A 13,262-nucleotide genomic window follows, 5' to 3' on the forward strand; every position below is an offset into this window, starting at 1 on the left:
GCCAATGTGAGTTGATGAAGGCTTCAGTGATGTGGTCATGTTTTTTCAATGAGTAGATGAGTCTCAAAGCTGTATTTTGGATTGTTTGGAGTTGTCTAATCGTAGTTGCAGGGCAAGGAAGGAAGAGGATGTTGCAGTAGTCCAATATCCCTAGTATTAGGGATTGTACTATAAGTTGGAATTGTGTTCTTTCAAAGAATTTTCGGACTTGTCTCAGATTTCTCATGATTGCGAATGATTTCTGAATTGTTTATTTGCGGTTGCATAGTGCAGCATCTGTCTATGGTCATGCCAAGTAGTTTTATGGTGGTTTGGATGGGATATTTGATTGTGTTTATGTCTAAGTTGGTTGTGGTTTGGATCTTGTCATTTTCGAGAAGGATGAATTTGGTTTTGTCTTGGTTGAGTTTAAGTTTGTGATTTTTCATCCAGGTTGTGACTGTTTCAAGTGTTTGGTGAAGTTTGTCTGTCATGGTAGGTTTAGAGTGATCGTATGGGATGAGGATGGTGATGTCATCAGCATAACTATAGGTGGTTATGCCCATATTGTCCAGATGCGTTCCTAGAGAAGCAGTGTAGAGATTGAAGAGGGTGGGGGATAGTGGAGATCCTTGTGGTACGCCGCAGGGGTTTGACCAGGATTCTGACTTTTCTTTGTTTGATTTTACGCTGTAGGTTCTGAGTTTTAGGAATCCTTCAAACCAAGAGTATACTTTATCTGAGATGCCTATTGCGTCTAAGATCTGTAGAAGGATGTTGTGATCCACTAAGTCGAATGCCGCAGTTAAGTCCAGTTGTATGAGAAGCATTTTTTTCCCTGTGCTAAGGTGTTGTCCGACGGTATCCATAAGGGAGCCTAGTAGTGTCTCTGTACTGAAGTTTGTTCTGAAGCCTGATTGCATGGGGTGGAGTAGGTTGTGGTCATCTATGTAATTGGTGAGGAGTTTGGCTACTAGGCCTTCTATAATTTTGACATATAGCGGAATTGAGGCTATAGGTCTAAAGTTAGATGGGTGGTTTTGTGGTGCTTTTGGGTCTTTTTGGATTGGGGTGATGACGATTTCGCTGAGGTCAGCAGGGAATGTGCCTTCTGTGAGCGTGAATTGAATCCATTGAAGAATTGTGGTGCGGAATTTTACACTAGAGGTGGTGAGGAGATATGAGGGGCAATGGTTGAGGTCACAGGAGGCATGGCTGTATTTTTTGTAGAATTTGTTGAATTCTGACCATTGTATGTTGGGGAATTGAGTCCAAATTCTGTCTGCTGCAGTTGCCTCTTTTCCTGGAGGGTGGATTGTGATTGGGTTTTGATGGGATGGGTTAAGGATGAGAGTGGCTCTGGTGTTGGTAATTTTGTTCTTGAAGTGTTCTGCTAAGAGGGTGGGTGATGGTGGAGGAGTATTCGTGGTGGTTGTGTATGGTTTGGTGTCTGTTAATTCTTTCAGGATTTGGAATATTTTTTTGGAATCTTGGGTTTCCGTGCCTATGAGGTTAGTATAGTAGCTTTTCCTCTTATCCCTTAGTTGATTTTTGTATTGTTTGTTGATTTTTTTCCATTCGGTTTTTGTTTGATCTTGGTTCTTTTTTCTCCATTTTCTTTCTAATCTTCTACACTGTCTTTTGAGTTGGAGTATTGCAACTAATAACCAGCATTATTTAACTTATCGATTTACTCAGTCAAAGCACTTTTAAAGAACTTTCAGAAGTGGCACTCAAGCGGCTTACATGTTTTTTTTACCGTTAAGACTTTATTTCACTGCAAACTTCCTCATTGGTTCAATGTTACCATTCAAAATAAAACCACAATTTTAAATTCTTCTGCCAATTTTTTTTCAAAAACACATTTGGAACACTTATCTTAAATTGTTGTTTGGTTTTCATTAGCTGATATGCATGTTTTGCCAAACAACTGCGACAGGGCAAAGTTTTTTTTTAAACAAAAAAAAACCAACAGTCAAATAATCCTTATGGAGAAAACTTTAAAATAAATCATCTATCACAACAAATTTATTCCCATTCCACAAGAAAAACTGACTCCTTACTTGTAATAAAGCTCACATCCTTCATCGGTGGGGAAGAGGAAGGATAATGTCCATTGTTAATATTTAGTATCTTTACCTGCAGGTCAAATACAACACAGTTTGCTGGTGTTTCAGAAATTCGCAGTATTCTGAACGCATCATCACTTGTGGCATGGATGGGGAGGATTGCCCTGCCTCGCTAAGTCCAGAGTCCTGAATCCTGCTTTTAGCACTGCTGACCACAAGCACCTTGATGGCTCATGAAGACCTGGAAAGCTTTCAACAGTAGAGCAACTGCAGGTTACTCTTCACCAGCACTGGAGCTGTAGGGGTGGCAATGCAGAGGAGAAGGGAATAAGCAGTTTACAAATATACAGGTACTTATTTTGTATCTGGGGTAATGGAAAATAAAGTGACTTGCCTAGGGTCACAAACAGCAGCACTGGGATTTGAACCCCCAACCTCAGGGTGTTGAGACAGCAGCTTTTCCACTAGGCCATTCCTCACTGTCCTGGTCTCAAACTCTTAGGCCAACATATACTATACTATCCAGGTAGTATAACCTTAGCACACTGACACACATTGGAGTTTCAATAATTTTCAGAAACTTTATTGAATAAACGCAGTTGATTTATTCACACTTGTAGATTTCTCAGAAGGTCACTCCCTCAAGGCAAGAGACTCCATAATTCTGAATGTTTCAATAGTCGAAGAAGGGAAATTGAAGGGAAGGAGATTTATGACAGGAGTTGAAAAGTTATCCAGTAGATTAAGGTGTCATTTAGCGGAGCTAGTGGAAACTTAGCTGAGCACTGTTGTAGGCCAGATGTGGAAAACAGACATTATCACTCTGGAGATGTTGCAGTTTTACCCCTTATACACCCACTGTCATATATTGTTACAGTATATAGCACTTCTCTACTTTTCTATTTTAAAATCTTAGCTGCCTAGGTGGTTTGTCCAATTAGCTGCATAGAAAAACTGAATAAACTTGAAACTCGATCTGACAAGCCATTGTACTTTTGGAAGAGACTGTGAATAACAAGTTGTATTCTGGAATGTTCCAAAGGAGCTATTATGCAGTGCGTTAATGTTTCTGAAGGGACTGGGAAAGTGCAGATAGCAAAGCTGGAGAGGTAACAGATACAGTACTGCGCTGGTTCACCAACTTCCTCATGAACAGAGAATACACCGTCAAAAAAGATGGTGTGTACTCCAACAACTGGAGGGCATTCTGTGGAGTTCCGCAGGGATCACCGCTCTCACAGAACCATCCGAAACTGGGTTGTAGGTGGTTCCCAGCTCAACTGTTCCAAAGGTCCCCAGCTGATGATATCACCAACAGAGAAGGAGCTTCAAAAGTAGGATGCTAGCAAGCTCAAGGGGAGCTCTTCAAAACTGGATGGTGGATGTTTCCAACTTCTTCCCTAGTTTACTTAAATTCACAATAGTAACCAGATTACAGGCAAAGGCAGAAAGCAAAAATAGTATCAAACACAGGGGGGGGGGGGTGATTCTAGAACTGGGCACCTCCATTTAGGCATCCTGAGAATGCACAATGTGACCTTATTCTATAAAGGCATCCTAATGCTCAGAGACCATTATAGAACGATAGCGTAATCTGGTATCTGCATACGTAACATTTCCTTGCCTGTAGTTATAACAGACATAGGCCTGGCATAGTTACTTCATTTGCTCCCTATCCATTTCCGCATACAGTTCAAACTCCTCTTATTGTCTTACAATTGCATTCACTCTACAGCTCTTCAATATCTCTCTTTGTTTATCTCTCCCTTTACTCCTTGCCGGAAACTCCATTCATCGGGCAAGTCTCTCTTATCTGTACCCTTCTCCTCTTCTGCCAACTGCAGACTACGTTCCTTCTCTCTTGCTGCACCATACGCCTGGAACAGACTGCCTGAGTCAATACGTCAAGCTCTGTCCCAGTCAGTATTCAAATCCAGGCTAAAAGCCCACTTTTTGGAGGTTGCTTTTAACTCCTAACCCCCACTCACTTGTAAAGCACCCGTGCCCGAGAAACTCCCTAACACCCTACTTGTCCTGTTTGTCTGTTTGATTAGATTGTAAGCTCCACTGAGCAGGGACTGTCTCTTGAATGCTTTAATGTACAGCGCTGCATATGTCTAGCAGCATTATAGAAATGATAAGTAGTAAATTAAAGAATACGTTAGAAAGCACTGGTTTCAGCAGAGATCTCTGGGACCTTCCACTATATACCACTTTGCAGTGGGGAAAACTGACTTGTCTTACTTCTATCCTAGATCACCATTTTAAAGACTATAAGGTTATATAACATAATAACATAGTAGATGACGGCAGATAAAGACCCGAATGGTCCATCCAGTCTGCCCAACCTGATTCAATTTAAATTTTTTCTTCTTAGCTATTTCTGGGCAAGAATCCAAAGCTCTACCCGGTACTGTGCTTGGGTTCCAACTGCCGAAATCTCCGTCAAAACCTATTCCATCCCGTCTAAACCCTCCCAGCCATTGAAGCCCTCTCTAGCCCATCCTCCCCCAAACAGCCATATACAGACACATACCGTGCCCAGTACTGGCCTTAGTTCAATATTTAATATTATGCTTATTGTTTTATAGAATTTATGGAGGCATTTCCTTTGCAACAATCAAGGTCCGATTAATAAAGTTACCCAGGATTGGAGCATTGTCAGTTTTCTTTCTTTGCCACCCTCTTCATTTTTATGTTCTTAGGCTGGTCTCGAACCAGGTTCATAGTGATCAGGCATCTCTGTTCAGAAAGGTATTTGAAATGTTTATGTTCCTAGTGATGAAGTATCTCCATGGAAACAAACAAAAATCAGTAGCGACGTTCCTAGTGATAGCTGCGCTTGTTTGTCTCTTTTTTTCCGCTTGTCATTTTCCCCCCAACATCGTCTAAGGTTCACAAAGCCTAACAAATGCTGCAATGCAGGGAGGGCCCATATTTTGTCCATCGTGCTGCCTTACAATTAGGCATGTTACTATTTATTTATTTTAAAATGTATAGACCGTCTAAAGACTAAACGGTTTACAATGCTAAAACATACATAAAATTAGCATCGCAAAATGGGGTTATAAAATCTTTACTCTTAAAAAAGTATCTTCTGATCCAGAATCAACCAAATGCATCAGAAAAATGTTGTAACAACCAGCTGAGTTTTAAATTGTAACCGATTTGAACGCAAAAGTAACTGCCCTACCAAGGCATTCCACAGCTGAACCGGAACGTACGCAGTTAAGGTTAGACTCAATCAGGGCACTGGTCTTTGACCTAAGGGCCGCCACATGAGCGGACTGCTGGGCACGATGGACCACTAGTCTGATCCAGCAGCAGCAATTCTTATGTTCTCTGGTGTCTGCATATCTCCCCTGCACTATCAGGCCCAATAACTTTGGGTTTTCAGATCACAGGGATCTATTCAGCTAACGTACCACAACTTGGCAAAAATACCATGGTGTTTGATGAACCACAGAAATCACCTTATGCTGAACCCGGAATGCGACTGTTACTATATTGGGGTTTAGTATCCAGAATCAGCTCAATCCATTGAGCTATAATAAGCTCTAATATGTGCAAACTACAAAAGTGTTATATTTAATTTAGTTTAATTATACAGTACTTATTTATTGTCTGCTTTACCACTGTCAAACCTCAAGGCAGGGTAGAATAAGATCACATAAAATTTTTCAAAAAAATTACTAACAGATAACTAAACAAAGCATTATAATAATGCAGCAAAGCCTACATAATCTATTATAAATCATATTTCTTAAATATGTTACATTACATTACATTACGGATTTCTATTCCGCCTATACCTTGCAGTTCAAGGCGGATTACAAAAGATTTGACTGGACATTTTCCAGTGAAGATACAATTTTTTATTTTTTTGACAGAGGAGAGATAGCTGGATAGATTCCTAAGGGGATTTAGGGGTTAGATAGTAAAATGACAGTGCCGAACTGTGTGATATGGACAAAGAGAATATAGTTAGAGTAGGTAAGATTACCATCTAATTTTTGGGGTCTGTTTGCTTGGAAGGTGTTTAGGTGGGTTATTTGGGGAAGTAATATCTTGAGGTAGGTGAAGAATGGTTAAGATATTTGGATGAATTTTTTGAAAAGCAGGGTTTTGATTTCTTTTCGGAATGTTTTGAAGTCGTCCGATGTTGTCAGCAGATTGTCTTTAAATCTCAATGAAAATTCTCATATACTCACTGTGAATGAAGGACTAGAGGCAAAGAATTCCACAGCTGAGCGAACATAAGACCATAGCATAAGAATAGCTTTACTGGGTCAGACCAATGGTCCATCTAGCCAGTATCCCTTCTTTGCGGAGGTCAATCCAAGTCACAAGTATCTGGCAAAACCCCAAATAATAGCAGCATTCCATGCTACCATCCCATGTCTGTCAACAGCAGACTATTTACTTTTCCTCCAGGAATTTGTCCAAACCTTTTTTAAAACCAGCTACATTAACTGCTCTTACCACATCCTCTGGCAACACCTTCCAGAGCTTAACTATTCTCTGAGTGAAAAAATATTTCCTCCTATTGGTTTTAAAAGTATTACTCTGTAACTTCATCGAGTGTTCCCTAGTCTTTGCAAATCTTGAAGCAGTAAAAAAAAAAAAATCGATCCACTTGTACCCATTCTACACCACTCAGGATTTTGAAGACTTCAATCATATCTCCCCTTAGCTGTCTCTTTTCCAAGCTGAAGAGCCTTAACCTTTATAGTCTTTACTCATACGAGAGGAATTCCATCCCTTTATCATCCTGGTCGCTCTTCTTTCAACTTTTTCTAGTGCCGCTATATCTTTTTTCAGATAAAGAGACCAGAACTGAACGCAATACTCAAGGTGAGGTTGCACCATTGAGCAATACAGAGGTATTATAACATTCTTAGTTTTGTTAACCATCTATTTTCTAATCATTTTTAGCATCCTGTTTGCCTTCCTGGCCGCCGCCACACATTGGGCGGAAGGCTTCAGTGTATTGTCTATGATGATATCTAGATCCTTTTCTTGAGCGCTGGTGGTCCCTAGCATCTGATAACTATGATTTAGTTTATTCTTCTCAATGTGCATCACTTTGCATTTGTCCACATTGCATTTCATCTGCCATTTGGACACCCAGTCTTCCAATTTTCTAAGGTCTTCTTGAAGTTTTTCACAGTCCGCATGCATTTTAACAACTTTGAACAGTTTAGTGTCACCTGCAAATTTAATCACCTCGCTCATAGTTTCAATTTCTAGATCATTTATAAATAAGTTAAATAGCACCGGTCCCACTATTTACTCTCCTCCACTGAGAAAAATGGCCATTCAACCTCTTTTTTCTGTCCGATAACCAGTTCTTAGTGTTGAAACATTTTTATTGAAAATAAGTGCCATACAAAAGAAGAAAAAAACATTCAACAGGAACACCCCACCGATAACCCCACCCCCACCCGCTACACCACTCCCCCCTCCCACTTCCCTCAACAAAGCCCCATGAGGGAACCAGGACCCACAAGACAAACCAAACCTACCACAAAACAGTAACCCGGGAATCTGGATTCCTATAATCCCCAGGCCCCATGAACCACACTGGGCCAAGTACCATCAGACCCCCCCCCCAATACCTAGTCAAATCACACAATAAAGGAAACCATCCCCCCCAACCCCCATGACCATAGTCTATCCGGAACCAATGTTAAACCCAAGAAACAATAGGAAATTCTCAGGGAGCAACCCACATAACCTCCAGCACCATCCCCAACATCCCCAACTCCTACCAACTACCCTCCCAAGCGCCCCCATCCAACCTCCACAAGACTCACAACTCATTCAAGAGCAGACTGTGTCCTTTGGGATGTAAAATCTGAATATATGGATCCCAAAGCCACAGATATCGTTGATCCCCTTTCCTAGAACCTTTCGCATCTCTGGCTTCCCAACATGCCAACTGATGCACATCAGCCTGCCAAAGCCAAAACCCTGGAGGCTCACAAGAAGTCCAATATTTCAAAATACGTTTCTGAGCCACCAAGGCAAGCTTACAGCATAACAGTTTACGCACCCCACCCATCGTCCCATAAGCCCCAGATAAATCCAGGACCAGTTGCTCCGGCGTGCCCGCCAGAGCCAAGCCTAGCCCAGTATGTATAAATTATAAAATCTCCTGCCAATATTGTTGTATAATAGGACACCCCCAGAACATATGGCCAAAGGTCTCTTTCCCAACCCGCATTTAGTACACAGCATAGTCTCAGCACCCCCACAATAGTAATATTGTTGAGGCGTAAGATAGGCTCGAAAAATCACCCTGTAATAGCATTACTGAAGGGGCGCACTGCGGGTCAAGGCTGAAACTCCTTTTATCTGCGCTACAACCTGGTCCAGTCCAGGTAATTTATCATTCTTTAACTTGTCAATTTGGCTTAGTACGTCTTTCAGGTTCACCGAGATTTCTTTCAATTCCTCTGCTCCATCACCCTTGAAAACCATTTCCGGTTCAGGTAGATTTCTTACATCTTCTGTAAAGACCGAAACAAAGAATTAATTCAGTCTCTCTGCTATACCTTTATTCTCCCTGAGTGCACCTTTTACTCATTGATCATCCAAAGGTCCCACGGATTCCCTCATAGAAGTGTAGAGTGATGCACTAGGGAATACAAAAGAGCTGTATTTGCTAGGGCAATTTATTGCAAACTGTGTCCTGTGGCACACTAGATTCTGGGTGTGCCACGAAAGGCAAGTCCTGTAGGCAGTCAGCCGACGCCTCTCTTTGCTAGTGCCTCTCCTTTTCTCCGCATACCCCACTGGCGTAGTAATTTCAGGGTTAGAAAACTCAGAGCCCTGTCTGGCAGGCCTCCTCGCATGCGTGGATGTTGACATGATGGCATCACACAAGTGCATGTCATTGTGTTGACATCCGTGCATACCCAGAGGTCCTCCAGACACAGCCAAGTTTAGTGTGACAGGGCTTGACAGGTTTGCGAGATACTGTGCTAGGGGGTGAGACTAATAAGCAAAGAGTGGGAAAGGGATGTTGGGAAGATAGTGTCTGAGGATTTTAAGGTAGCAAAACAATGTGACAATGCAGTGGCCATATTCAGAAGAATGTTAGACTGCAAAGAGAGGCATATCCAGTAGAGGAAAGGAGGCATTAGTGCCTTTGTATAGATTAGTGATGAGGCCCTATTTGAAGTATTGTGTTCAATTTTGGAGGACATAGACATGACACGGTGGCTGTTCCGCCAAAATGGTTGGGGAAAAAAATGGTCACCGTGGGTACGAGAAGACCATTCACCGATTCGTGGAGTGGTGAATGGCCTTCTCTCCGCAATTAAGGGAACGCATGCGGTCATTGATCGCACGATCCAGCAGCCCCCCTCCCTCCCATCGTCCGGGCATCTCTCTCCCTCCCCCTTACCTTCAGGCGATTTTTAATTTTCATTCTACAAGCAGCCAGAGCCTTAAAGTCGCATGTGGCTGCTGGAAAGTCGTCCTCTGATGCAACTTCCAGTTGTGTCAGAGTAGCACTTTCCAACAGCCACACACAGCTCCGGCTGCTTGTAGAAAGAAAATTTAAATTCGCCTGAAGGTAAGGGGAAGGAAGGGAGGGAGGGAGATGCTCAGACTGTGGTGAGCGGGAGGGAGGGGGCTGCTGGACCGCGCTAAGGGTGCTGGGGGGGAAGAGGAACAGACACTGAAGGGAAATGGGGAAGAGAGAGTGGGGAGAAGACGGAAATGGGGAAGAGAGAGAGGGAAGACGCTGAAGGAATGTGGGTAGGAAAGAGTGGAACAGACACTGAAGGGAACTGGATGGAAGGAGGGGATAAAGACAAAAAGGCACATGATGAATTGGGGAGACAAATACCAGATCTGAGGGGAGGAAAGGAGATGCTAAAAACCACCTTGGGGAGAGAAAGATGGAAGGGAAGAAGACAGAGATGCCAGACTATGGGGGGAGTGGAGGGAAGGGGGGTACCGGACCAAAAGGGGGGGTGGGCGGAGGGAGAGATGGAAGGGAGAGGCAAGGTAACAGAGCATATAGAAGAGGCAGACAGTGGATGGAAGGAATTGAATGAGGAAAGTAGAAACCAGACAACAAATGTAGAAAAAAAATTATATTTCTTTTCTTTTTTTGGTTTAGGATAAAGTAGTATATTAGTTGTGTTGATAAACATTTATAAACAAAGCCCCATCAGCTGAAGATCTCTTTCTCTGGTTCGGCAGCCAGAACTTTGATTTATAAAATGACAATCGTACAGAATATTGTTTTTTTTTAATACTTTAAGAAAATAAGTTCAGTATAAATCTATTCGAGGCTTGTGTGGATGGGATCAGATGGTTTGTGGGGATGGGGTGGGGACCGAGCTCGCAGGGACGAGCTCATGGGGACGGGGCAGAGATGGGGACAAATTTTTTCCCTGTGTCATTCTCTACTTCCCAATAATTTGTCAGCATCTTGGTAATGTCTGAGCTTTTATGCTGCTTGTGAGTGAGCACTGAGCAGTAGAAGACTGAGGTGGTTCCAACTTCAATTCTTAAAGAGATTCCGTGATCATCTCCAGCAACGCTGATGGTATGAAAAGCTGGCACACTGTGGGGTCTGCTCCGAGGTCCAGGGCTGCCTCTGGCTTGTGGCAAAGCAGAATCTCCTATGCCTGAAGAGCTAGCTTGTGACAGTAAAGGCACAGATTCTGAAATAGAGGTCTGTACGGGAATGGGGATCGCGGGAATCCCCCCTAACCCACGGGACTCCCACGGGGACCCCCCTCTAGCCAACGGGACTCCCACGGGGATGGAAGGCTTTGGAAGCAGGGTTCATCCATATAATATAATGGACACGTCAGCCTTAGTAAAAGAGGGGGTTTATAAGTTAATTACCTGAACAGAAAACAAAAAAAGGGTTCCACCAAAGAGTTTCCACAAGGAAAACAGCAGCGCAAACACAAAAGAAACTGTGCAATTGATGATCCTGTCAGAAATAATTGCTGCTTTTTATGGGGACGGGCGGGAATGGAGGTAATTCCTGGCGGGGACGGGTGGGGATGGAAAGGATCCTGGCAGGGATGGGTGGGATTTCTGTCCCCGTGCAACTCTCTATTCTGAAACTCTGTCATCCCAGTTTTCGTCTACTGGATCTCCCTCCCACCCACTGTACAGCATCCTCACTCCCTTCTGTCCTGGATCAATCTCCCTCTTTTCTTCCCTCCCCACCTCTGCACAGCATTTCTTTTTCTCAGACAGTGGTCTAAGCTGAAAGGAGCGATAAAAATGGCTACGGACCTATATGTGAAGAGAATCAATAAAAACAAGAGAAAAAGGAAGCCGATATGGTTTTCAAAACTAGTGGCAGAGAAAATAAAGGCGAAAGAGTTGGCGTTCGTGAAATATAAAAAAACCCAAGAAGAGGAGTGCAGAAAGGACTACAGGGTGAAACTGAAAGAAGCCAAGAGAGAGATACATCTGGCGAAAGCACAGGCGGAAGAACAAATGGCTAAAAATGTAAAAAAGGGAGACAAAAATTTTTTTAGATATATTAGTGAAAGGAGGAAGGTGAAAAATGGAATTGCAAGGCTAAAAGATGCTGGGAACCAATATGTGGAGAGTGATGAGGAGAAAGCAAATGTGCTAAACAAATACTTCTGTTCTGTGTTCACAGAAGAAAATCCTGGAGAAGGACCGAGATTGTCTGGCAAAGTTACACGAGAAAATGGAGTAGATTCTGCTCCGTTCACGGAGGAGGGTGTTTCTGAGCAACTTGAAAAACTGAAGGTGGACAAAGCGATGGGACCAGACAGGATCCATCCCAGGATACTAAGGGAGCTCAGAGAGGTTCTGGCGAGTCCTATTAAAGACTTGTTCAACAAATCTCTGGAGACGGGAGTGATTCCTGGGGATTGGAGGAGAGCGGATGTGGTCCCTATTCATAAAAGTGGTCACAGGGATGAAGCAGGAAACTACAGGCCGGTGAGCTTCACTTCAGTTGTTGGAAAAATAATGGAAGTGTTGCTGAAAGAAAGGATAGTGTATTTCCTTGAATCTAATGGGTTACAGGATCCGAGGCAACATGGCTTTACAAAAGGTAAATCGTGCCAAACGAACCTGATTGAATTTTTTGATTGGGTGACCAGAGAGCTGGATCGAGGACATATGCTAGATGTAATTTACTTAGATTTCAGCAAAGCCTTTGATACAGTTCCTCATAGGAGGCTGTTGAACAAACTTGAAGGGCTGAAGTTAGGACCCAAAGTGGTGAACTGGGTTAGAAACTGGCTTTTGGACAGACGCCAGAGGTTGGTGGTTAATGGAAGTCGCTCGGAGGAAGGAAAAGTGAGTAGTGGAGTCCCTCAGGGTTCGGTGCTGGGGCCAATCCTGTTCAATATGTTTGTGAGTGACATTGCTGAAGGGTTAGAAGGAAAAGTGTGCCTTTTTGCAGATGATACCAAGATTTGTAACAGAGTAGACACCAAAGAGGGAGTGTAAAATATGAAAAAGGATCTGCAAAAGTTAGAGGAATGGTGTAATGCCTGGCAACTAAAATTCAATGCAAAGAAATGCAGAGTAATGCATTTGGGGATTAATAATCAGAAGTAACTGTATATGCTAGGAGGAGAGAAGCTGATATGCTTGGACGGGGAGAGGAACCTTGGGGTGATAGTATCCGAAGATCTAAAGGCAAAAAACCAGTGTGACAAGGCAGTGGCTGCTGCCAGAAGGATGCTGGGCTGTATAAAGGGAGGCGTAGCCAGTAGAAGGAAGAAGGTGTTGATGCCCCTGTACAGGTCATTGGTAAGGCCCCACTTGGAGTATCGTGTTCAGTTTTGGAGACTGTATCTAGCGAAGGACGTAAGAAGACTTGAAGTGGTCCAGAGGAGGGTGACGAAAATGATAGGAGGCTTGCGCCAGAAGACATATGAGGAGAGACTGGAAGCCCTGAATATGTATACCCTAGAGGAAAGGAGAGACAGGGGAGATATGATTCAGACGTTCAAATACTTGAAGGGTATTATCGTAGAACAAAATCTTTTTCAGAGAAAGGACAATGGTAAAACCAGAGGACATAATTTGAGGTTGAGGGATGGTGGATTCAAAGGTAATGTTAGGAAATTCTACTTTACGGAGAGAGTGGTGGATGCCTGGAATTCACTCCCGAGAGAGGTGGTGGAGAGTAAAACTGTGACTGAGTTCAAAGAAGTGTGGGATGAACACAAAGGATCTAGAATC

This window comes from Geotrypetes seraphini, chromosome 3, assembly GCF_902459505.1.
Source record: "Geotrypetes seraphini chromosome 3, aGeoSer1.1, whole genome shotgun sequence".
In the NCBI taxonomy this organism is placed as follows: Eukaryota; Metazoa; Chordata; class Amphibia; order Gymnophiona; family Dermophiidae; genus Geotrypetes; species Geotrypetes seraphini.